This window comes from Eptatretus burgeri, chromosome 2 (assembly GCF_056783735.1).
Source record: "Eptatretus burgeri isolate ZD-2024b chromosome 2, Ebu_testis_v1, whole genome shotgun sequence".
Lineage (NCBI taxonomy): Eukaryota > Metazoa > Chordata > Myxini > Myxiniformes > Myxinidae > Eptatretus > Eptatretus burgeri.
The window spans coordinates 16,446,630-16,457,526 of NC_140962.1; the positions used below are offsets into that span (position 1 = coordinate 16,446,630).

Sequence of the window (10,897 nt, forward strand, 5' to 3'; positions counted from 1 at the left end):
GTGTTGAGGATCTCAATGGTGCCGATGCATAAAGTTAGCGATAAGTTGAAACACGTCATGTCCTTTAAAAGAGTGGTTAATATGAAATACCTGAAAATGTAAAAACACTAAATGTAAAAATTAATGGTCTTTAATATAAAACTAGTGCGGGCCCGTAGGTGCGTGCCCGGAGGTGCGTGCCCGTACGTGCGTGGCCGTACGTGCGTGGCTGTACGTGCAAAAAAAAAACTGAATTGGGGCATTGTTTCAATTATATCGGACCAACCGTATCATAAATGACCATAACTTGGGAAACACTTGGGAAGCAGTTGAAACGGATGAAGAAGAATGATATCAAACTTTGAAAAGGCACATACTCTTTTCTTTTTCAAAGTTTGTATGTATGTGTATGTACATACAAACTTTGACATCACGAATGACGTCATAATTAATGTTTAAATAATTAATTAATTAGATAAATTTTTTTGAAGGATTGACCCCACAATTCTTCTTCTTCATTTGGTATGACGTCACAATCGATACTGGGGACCTGGGTATGTGCCTTTCTCTGGGTATTTGCCATACCTGGGTATGTGCCAAACTCCCAAGGTTTGATTCTTATTCTAATTATTAATTAATCGTAAGGTTTGAATTTTCCCGAGGGAAACAGCTGTTTCCCAAGGGTTTGAAAGCTGTTTTTTCCCAAGGTTGGAATTAATCGTTGTGCTTGGTAGACATTTGTGAATACATTTACAGAGAGAGGGACGAGAGAGGAGGGGGGAGAGAGGGGGCGAGAGAGAAGGGTGAGCGAGGGGAGGGGGACAGAGGAGGGGGTGAGAGGGGGGAAAGAGGGGGTGGCAAAAGAGGGGAGGGAGAGAGGAGGGGGAGAGAGAAGGGCGAAAGGAGGGGGGAGAGAGAAGGGAGAGAGGAGGGGGAGAGAAGGGCGAGAGAGGGGGTGAAAGGGGAGCAAGAGAGGGGAGAGAGAAGGGGGTGAGAGGGGGGAAAGAGAAGGGAGAGAGGAGGGGGAGAGAGAAGGGTGAGAGGGGGTGAGAGGGGGGCAAGAGAAGGGAGAGAGGAGGGGGAGAGAGAAGGGCGAGAGAGAGGGGCAAGAGAGGGGAGGGAGAGAGGAGGGGTACAGAGGAGGGGGAGAGAGGAGGGGGAGAGGGAGGGGGAGAGAGGGGGAAGAGGGGGCAAGAGAGGAGAGGGAGAGAGGGGCGAGAGAGGAGGGGGACAGAAGAGGGGAGAGAGGAGGGGGAGAGAGGGGGAAGATGGGGCAAGAGAGGAGAGGGAGAGAGGGGGTGAGAGAGGAGGGGGACAGAAGAGAGGGAGAGAGGAGGGGGTGAGAGGTGGGAAGAGGGGGCAAGAGAGGAGAGGGAGAGAGGGGCGAGAGAGGTGGGGCGAGAGAGGAGGGGGGACAGAAGAGGGGAGAGAGGGGGGAAGAGGGGGCAAGAGAGGAGAGGGAGAGAGGGGGGCGAGAGAGGAGGGGGAACAGAAGAGGGGAGAGGGAGGGGGCATCACAATTCTTCTTCTTCGTTTGATATGACATCACAATTGATGCTGGGGACCTGATACTGCAGGCACGAAGCTGCACATACTGGCATGCATCTATGGGCCCGCCCCTACGGGCCCGCACTAGTTCAAGATAAAGTGCCTACAGAAAGTCAACACCCACTTTCAAAATATAAGTTTTTTTTAACTTTATTTAAAATTTATTACAAGTTTCAAATGAAAAAAAAATTAAAAGCAAAACTAAGCATCTTCTTGGCGATCTCTTCCCACCCCACCCCCCCCTGCTCGATGCTGGATGTTCTCCCCTCGATGACCTCTTCTCCTGCTCGATGTTCTCCCCATCTTGATGGCTATTCGATCACTGGCTGATGTTATTTGCCAAATCCTAAAGGTGCAAACATAGAATTTCAAGGTCAAAATGATCGTTCAGAATTTTCAGAAAAATTATCGTATACTAAAAGAGCCGTGATTTATGGTCTCCATTCTAGAAAGCCGTGTTGTCATCATGAAGACCACACACCGGTTTCGAGTACTTGGGTGTGTTCCATTGAAAACGGTTTCTTGTAGAGTGCTCACCCAGTGGCTTAAACTCTCAAACAAGCACTCCATGAGAAACCGTTGATAAGGAACGACAAAGAGTCGCACACAAACGACTACCCTGGTACGTCGAACCACTGTGAGTGATCCTAAAGAACGGCGCCGTTAAGGTTGTATATATATGTATGTATGTATGTATATATCAACTAAAGGACGACGTCGTTGGAAACACCATTCCGCATCTCACCTGCTGTGTTTTTCCTCTGAGTTTACAACACTCACCTTCCACCTGGTGCTCTCGTCCTGTCGAACCTTTCTCAGCGTACTTCGTTGTCATATTTCCTGAGCGTTTCGTGAACGGGAGAACATCATCATCATTTTAATTCCCTTCATACACATTTAAAAGCTTGTAACGAGCTCCAGCTCGAGTGCAAATAAACATTTTAATGTCTTGAAGCCATTCGGAGCGCGTTCTTTTCCTCAAAATCGAACAACCTCGGGCCCCAAATTTATCTGAGCCTCATAAAAATAAAGGATATCGAGTTTTAAGAATGGAGACTTTTCCAAGAACGAGCCATCGCTTTCGATTAAATGAAGACAAGCCGGTAGGCGACATGGGTGGTCGCTATATAATCGCATACCAGTCATACAGTTTTTGACGAATCGGGCTGAAATTTTTTGACAAAGAGGTTGATTATATCGCGCATAAAAGCGCGGAAGGCGATTTTTGATTTTCGAAAAAAAAAAAAAAAATTCCGATTTTTTTTTCAAACATTTCAAAGTCCCGTTGCTAGGCAACGGTGGCGTCCGTAGCAACGGTGCTCAAAAGCATACAACTAGATCCTGATATGAACCTACCAGTCAAGTTTCATCAAAATCGGTTGACTCCTCTGGCCTCCAGAGCTGTCCATTGCATACATACAGACAGACGGAAAACCTGAGAATAACGGGAGTCCAGCGACCACCCGACACACACACAACGGACGAGGCTTTCTCCAAGAAATCGTCTCACCGTCTCTCAGAAATCCCGGCATGCTTCACGCCTCGCGCGTTCGCTTGTTGTTGTTTTTAGGATTAATCGCGCGACCGATTATATTTATTTATTTTCTATTAACTGTTGATTCGGGTATTTGATAAATATCGTGTTATAATACTCTGTGTTAATGTTAACTGTTTAAAATACGTGCCTCTTGCACTGTCTGCGGTATGCTTGTGTGGTTGGTACACCGTAATACAGTACATCTGAACCCAATTACATCCAGACTTGCTGCAGAGGATCAGCATAACCCCATTTGTGTATGGGGGTGGTTTTTTTTTTTTTTTGGTTGTTTTTTTTTTATCTTTGCCGGTGCTCTTGGGGGAATAGTACGCAAATTCTTGAAGTAAATGTGTATCGTGTTTCGCCCCCTACAGGTGAGGGAGGGTATTACAAGTTTCCACCACGAGTACGGGCTCGAAGGGGCGGAAACGATGACTGGATTGGGGAATTATTTCAATTAGATCGGACCAACCGTATCATAAATGGCCATAACTTGGGAAACACCTGGGAAACATACTCAGGTCCCCAGTGTCGATTGTGACGTCATATCAAATGAACAAGAATTGTGACGCCCCTCTCTCTCGTCCTCCTCGCTTCCCCCTCTCTCTCGCCCTCCTCGCTTCCCTCTCTCTATCGCCCCCTCTCTCTCTCTCCCCTCTCTCTCACCACTCCTCTATTCCCCCTCTCTCTCCCCCCTCTCTTCCCCCTCTCCCACCCCTAGTCTCGCCCCTCCTCTCTCCCACCTCCTCTCTCCTCCTCTCTCTCGCCCCTCTCTCTCGCCCCTCTCTCTCGCCCCTCTCTCTCCCCCCTCTCTCTCGCCCTCTCTCTCGCCCTCTCTCTCGCCCCCTCTCCCACCCCTGCTCACACCCCCTCTCTCACACCCCCCCGCTCACACCCCTCTCCCATCCCCTCTCTCTCGCTCTCTCGTTCATGTTCGGTGTTCGGTGTTCGGTGTTCATGTTCATGTTCGGTGTTCATGTTCATGTTCATGTTCATGTTCATGTTCATGTTCATGTTCATGTTCAGTGTTCATGTTCATGTTCAGTGTTCATGTTCATGTTCATGTTCGGTGTTCATGTTCATGTTCGGTGTTCATGTTCATGTTCAGTTTTCTTGTTCATGTTCATGTTCGGTGTTCATGTTCTTGTTCATGTTCGGTGTTCATGTTCATGTTCAGTGTTCATGTTCATGTTCGGTGTTCATGTTCATGTTCGGTGTTCATGTTCGGTGTTCATGTTCATGTTCGGTGTTCATGTTCGGTGTTCATGTTCATGTTCATGTTCATGTTCATGTTCATGTTCATGTTCGGTGTTCATGTTCGGTGTTCATGTTCATGTTCATGTTCATGTTCATGTTCGGTGTTCATGTTCGGTGTTCATGTTCGGTGTTCATGTTCATGTTCATGTTCGGTGTTCATGTTCATGTTCGGTGTTCATGTTCATGTTCGGTGTTCATGTTCATGTTCATGTTCATGTTCATGTTCGGTGTTCATGTTCGGTGTTCATGTTCGGTGTTCATGTTCATGTTCATGTTCGGTGTTCATGTTCGGTGTTCATGTTCATGTTCGGTGTTCATGTTCATGTTCGGTGTTCATGTTCGGTGTTCATGTTCATGTTCAGTTTTCTTGTTCATGTTCGGTGTTCATGTTCATGTTCGGTGTTCATGTTCATGTTCGGTGTTCATGTTCGGTGTTCATGTTCGGTGTTCATGTTCGGTGTTCATGTTTGCTGTTCATGTTCGGTGTTCATGTTCGGTGTTCATGTTCATGTTCGGTGTTCATGTTCATGTTCGGTGTTCATGTTCGGTGTTCATGTTCGGTGTTCATGTTCATGTTCTTGTTCATGTTCGGTGTTCATGTTCATGTTCGGTGTTCATGTTCATGTTCGGTGTTCATGTTCATGTTCGGTGTTCATGTTCGGTGTTCATGTTCATGTTCATGTTCGGTGTTCATGTTCATGTTCATGTTCATGTTCATGTTCGGTGTTCATGTTCATGTTCATGTTCATGTTCATGTTCATGTTCATGTTCATGTTCGGTGTTCATGTTCGGTGTTCATGTTCATGTTCGGTGTTCATGTTCATGTTCGGTGTTCATGTTCGGTGTTCATGTTCATGTTCATGTTCATGTTCGGTGTTCATGTTCATGTTCGGTGTTCATGTTCGGTGTTCATGTTCATGTTCGGTGTTCATGTTCATGTTCATGTTCATGTTCATGTTCGGTGTTCATGTTCGGTGTTCATGTTCATGTTCATGTTCATGTTCATGTTCATGTTCATGTTCGGTGTTCATGTTCATGTTCATGTTTGGTGTTCATGTTCGGTGTTCATGTTCATGTTCGGTGTTCATGTTCATGTTCATGTTCATGTTCATGTTCATGTTCGGTGTTCATGTTCGGTGTTCATGTTCATGTTCGGTGTTCATGTTCATGTTCATGTTCATGTTCATGTTCATGTTCGGTGTTCATGTTCGGTGTTCATGTTCATGTTCGGTGTTCATGTTCATGTTCGGTGTTCTTGTTCATGTTCGGTGTTCATGTTCATGTTCGGTGTTCATGTTCATGTTCGGTGTTCATGTTCATGTTCATGTTCGGTGTTCATGTTCATGTTTGGTGTTCATGTTCATGTTCGGTGTTCATGTTCATGTTCATGTTCGGTGTTCATGTTCATGTTCATGTTCATGTTCATGTTCATGTTCATGTTCATGTTCGGTGTTCTTGTTCATGTTCGGTGTTCATGTTCATGTTCATGTTCGGTGTTCATGTTCGGTGTTCATGTTCGGTGTTCATGTTCGGTGTTCATGTTCATGTTCGGTGTTCATGTTCATGTTCGGTGTTCATGTTCGGTGTTCATGTTCATTTTCATGTTCATGTTCATGTTCGGTGTTCATGTTCATGTTCGGTGTTCATGTTCGGTGTTCGGTGTTCATGTTCATGTTCATGTTCGGTGTTCATGTTCATGTTCATGTTCGGTGTTCATGTTCATGTTCGGTGTTCATGTTCATGTTCGGTGTTCATGTTCATGTTCGGTGTTCATGTTCATGTTCATGTTCGGTGTTCATGTTCATGTTCGGTGTTCATGTTCATGTTCGGTGTTCATGTTCGGTGTTCATGTTCATGTTAGGTGTTCATGTTCATGTTCATGTTCATGTTCATGTTCATGTTCGGTGTTCATGTTCGGTGTTCATGTTCATGTTCGGTGTTCATGTTCAGTGTTCATGTTCGCTGTTCATGTTCGGTGTTCATGTTCGGTGTTCATGTTCATGTTCGGTGTTCATGTTCATGTTCATGTTCATGTTCGGTGTTCATGTTCATGTTCGGTGTTCATGTTCATGTTCATGTTCATGTTCGGTGTTCATGTTCATGTTCATGTTCGGTGTTCATGTTCATGTTCATGTTCGGTGTTCATGTTCATGTTCGGTGTTCATGTTCATGTTCATGTTCGGTGTTCATGTTCATGTTCATGTTCGGTGTTCATGTTCATGTTTGGTGTTCATGTTCATGTTCGGTGTTCATGTTCGGTGTTCATGTTCATGTTCGGTGTTCATGTTCATGTTTGGTGTTCATGTTCATGTTCGGTGTTCATGTTCATGTTCGGTGTTCATGTTCATGTTCATGTTCATGTTCATGTTCGGTGTTCATGTTCATGTTCATGTTCGGTGTTCATGTTCATGTTCGGTGTTCATGTTCATGTTCATGTTCATGTTCATGTTCGGTGTTCATGTTCATGTTCGGTGTTCATGTTCATGTTCGGTGTTCATGTTCATGTTCATGTTCGGTGTTCATGTTCATGTTCATGTTCGGTGTTCATGTTCATGTTCGGTGTTCATGTTCATGTTCATGTTCGGTGTTCATGTTCATGTTCATGTTCGGTGTTCATGTTCGGTGTTCGGTGTTCATGTTCATGTTCATGTTCATGTTCATGTTTGGTGTTCATGTTCATGTTCGGTGTTCATGTTCATGTTCATGTTCGGTGTTCATGTTCATGTTCATGTTCGGTGTTCATGTTCATGTTCGGTGTTCATGTTCGGTGTTCGGTGTTCCTGTTCATGTTCATGTTCATGTTCATGTTCATGTTCATGTTCGGTGTTCATGTTCGGTGTGCATGTTCTTGTTCATGTTCATGTTCATGTTCATGTTCATGTTCGGTGTTCATGTTCATGTTCGGTGTTCGGTGTTCATGTTCGGTGTTCATGTTCATGTTCATGTTCGGTGTTCATGTTCATGTTCGGTGTTCATGTTCGGTGTTCATGTTCGCTGTTCATGTTCGGTGTTCATGTTCATGTTCATGTTCATGTTCGGTGTTCATGTTCATGTTCATGTTCATGTTCATGTTCGGTGTTCATGTTCATGTTCATGTTCGTTGTTCATGTTCGGTGTTCATGTTCGGTGTTCATGTTCATGTTCATGTTCATGTTCGGTGTTCATGTTCGGTGTTCATGTTCATGTTCGGTGTTCATGTTCATGTTCATGTTCATGTTCAGTGTTCATGTTCAGTGTTCATGTTCATGTTCATGTTCATGTTCGGTGTTAATGTTCGGTGTTCATGTTCGGTGTTCATGTTCATGTTCATGTTCGGTGTTCATGTTCATGTTCATGTTCGGTGTTCATGTTCATGTTCGGTGTTCATGTTCATGTTCATGTTCGGTGTTCATGTGCATGTTCGGTGGTAATGTTAATGTTCGGTGTTCATGTTCATGTTCGGTGTTCTTGTTCATGTTCATGTTCATGTTCGGTGTTCATGTTCATGTTCATGTTCGGTGTTCATGTTCATGTTCATGTTCATGTTCATGTTCATGTTCATGTTCATGTTCGGTGTTCATGTTCATGTTCATGTTCATGTTCGGTGTTCATGTTCATGTTCATGTTCATGTTCGGTGATCATGTTCATGTTCGGTGTTCATGTTCATGTTCATGTTCGGTGTTCATGTTCATGTTCGGTGTTCATGTTCATGTTCGGTGTTCATGTTCATGTTCGGTGTTCATGTTCGGTGTTCATGTTCATTTTCATGTTCATGTTCATGTTCGGTGTTCATGTTCATGTTCATGTTCATGTTCATGTTCATGTTCATGTTCGGTGTTCATGTTCATGTTCAGTGTTCATGTTCATGTTCATGTTCGGTGTTCATGTTCATGTTCGGTGTTCATGTTCATGTTCATGTTCATGCTCATGTTCATGTTCGGTGTTCATGTTCATGTTCATGTTCGGTGTTCATGTTCATGTTCGGTGTTCATGTTCATGTTCATGTTCATGTTCGGTGTTCATGTTCATGTTCATGTTCATGTTCATGTTCATGTTCGGTGTTCATGTTCATGTTCATGTTCATGTTCATGTTCATGTTCATGTTCATGTTCATGTTCATGTTCATGTTCATGTTCATGTTCGGTGTTCATGTTCATGTTCATGTTCATGTTCATGTTCATGTTCATGTTCATGTTCATGTTCATGTTCATGTTCATGTTCGGTGTTCATGTTCATGTTCATGTTCGGTGTTCATGTTCATGTTCATGTTCGGTGTTCATGTTCATGTTCGGGGTTCATGTTCATGTTCGGTGTTCATGTTCATGTTCGGTGTTCATGTTCATGTTCATGTTCGGTGTTCATGTTCATGTTCATGTTCGGTGTTCATGTTCATGTTCGGTGTTCATGTTCATGTTCATGTTCGGTGTTCATGTTCATGTTCGGTGTTCATGTTCATGTTCGGTGTTCGGTGTTCATGTTCATGTTCGGTGTTCATGTTCATGTTCATGTTCGGTGTTCATGTTCATGTTCATGTTCGGTGTTCATTTTCATGTTCGGTGTTCATGTTCGGTGTTCGGTGTTCATGTTCATGTTCGGTGTTCATGTTCATGTTCATGTTCATGTTCATGTTCGGTGTTCATGTTCATGTTCGGTGTTCATGTTCATGTTCATGTTCGGTGTTCATGTTCATGTTCGGTGTTTGTTCATGTTCATGTTCGGTGTTCATGTTCATGTTCGGTGTTCATGTTTGGTGTTCATGTTCATGTTCGGTGTTCATGTTCGGTGTTCGGTGTTCATGTTCGGTGTTCATGTTCATGTTCGGTGTTCATGTTCATGTTCATGTTCGGTGTTCATGTTCATGTTAGGTGTTTATGTTCATGTTCATGTTCGGTGTTCATGTTCATGTTAGGTGTTCATGTTCATGTTCGGTGTTCATGTTCATGTTCATGTTCATGTTCATGTTCGGTGTTCTTGATCATGTTCATGTTTATGTTCGGTGTTCATGTTCATGTTCGGTGTTCATGTTCATGTTCATGTTCATGTTCATGTTCATGTTCGGTGTTCATGTTCATGTTCGGTGTTCATGTTCATGTTCGGTGTTCATGTTCATGTTCGGTGTTCATGTTCATGTTCATGTTCATGTTCATGTTCATGTTCGGTGTTCATGTTCGGTGTTCATGTTCGGTGTTCATGTTCATGTTCATGTTCGGTGTTCATGTTCATGTTCGGTGTTCATGTTCGGTGTTCATGTTCGGTGTTCATGTTCATGTTAGGTGTTCATGTTCATGTTCGGTGTTCATGTTCATGTTCATGTTCATGTTCATGTTCATGTTCGGTGTTCATGTTCATGTTCGGTGTTCATGTTCGGTGTTCATGTTCATGTTCATGTTCGGTGTTTATGTTCATGTTCATGTTCATGTTCATGTTCGGTGTTCATGTTCATGTTCATGTTCATGTTCGGTGTTCATGTTCGGTGTTCATGTTCATGTTCGGTGTTCATGTTCATGTTCATGATCATGTTCGGTGTTCTTGTTCATGTTCGGTGTTCATGTTCATGTTCGGTGTTCATGTTCGGTGTTCATGTTCATGTTCATGTTCGGTGTTCATGTTCGGTGTTCATGTTCGGTGTTCATGTTCATGTTAGGTGTTCATGTTCATGTTCGGTGTTCATGTTCATGTTCATGTTCATGTTCATGTTCATGTTCGGTGTTCATGTTCATGTTCATGTTCATGTTCATGTTCGGTGTTCATGTTCATGTTCATGTTCGGTGTTCATGTTCATGTTCGGTGTTCATGTTCATGTTCGGTGTTCATGTTCATGTTCATGTTCGGTGTTCATGTTCATGTTCATGTTCATGTTCGGTGTTCATGTTCATGTTCGGTGTTCATGTTCATGTTCATGTTCATGTTCATGTTCGGTGTTCATGTTCATGGTCATGTTCATGTTCATGTTCATGTTCATGTTCGGTGTTCATGTTCGGTGTTCATGTTCGGTGTTCATGTTCGGTGTTCATGTTCATGTTCATGTTCATGTTCGGTGTTCATGTTCATGTTCGGTGTTCATGTTCATGTTCATGTTCATGTTCATGTTCGGTGTTCATGTTCATGTTCGGTGTTCATGTTCATGTTCGGTGTTCATGTTCGGTGTTCATGTTCGGTGTTCATGTTCGGTGTTCATGTTCATGTTCGGTGTTCATGTTCATGTTCGGTGTTCATGTTCGGTGTTCATGTTCGGTGTTCATGTTCATGTTCATGTTCGGTGTTCATGTTCGGTGTTCATGTTCGGTGTTCATGTTCATGTTAGGTGTTCATGTTCATGTTCGGTGTTCATGTTCATGTTCATGTTCATGTTCGGTGTTCTTGTTCATGTTCGGTGTTCATGTTCATGTTCATGTTCGGTGTTCATGTTCATGTTCATGTTCATGTTCATGTTCATGTTCGGTGTTCATGTTCATGTTCGGTGTTCATGTTCATGTTCATGTTCATGTTCATGTTCATGTTCGGTGTTCATGTTCATGTTCGGTGTTCATGTTCATGTTCGGTGTTCATGTTCGGTGTTCATGTTCGGTGTTCATGTTCGGTGTTTATGTTCATGT

General features: G+C 43.4%; 1 long non-coding RNA gene across 1 annotated transcript; it reads right to left on the reverse strand.

Moving 5' to 3' along the window:
* Positions 1 to 1,748: 1,748 nt before the first annotated feature.
* Positions 1,749 to 3,066, reverse strand: LOC147031484 (uncharacterized). Its single transcript, XR_015051859.1, has 3 exons — positions 2,884 to 3,066; positions 2,308 to 2,367; positions 1,749 to 1,873 (listed from the first exon to the last, which is right to left on the reverse strand). It is a non-coding gene; the product is annotated as an uncharacterized LOC147031484 (long non-coding RNA).
* Positions 3,067 to 10,897: the final 7,831 nt, after the last annotated feature.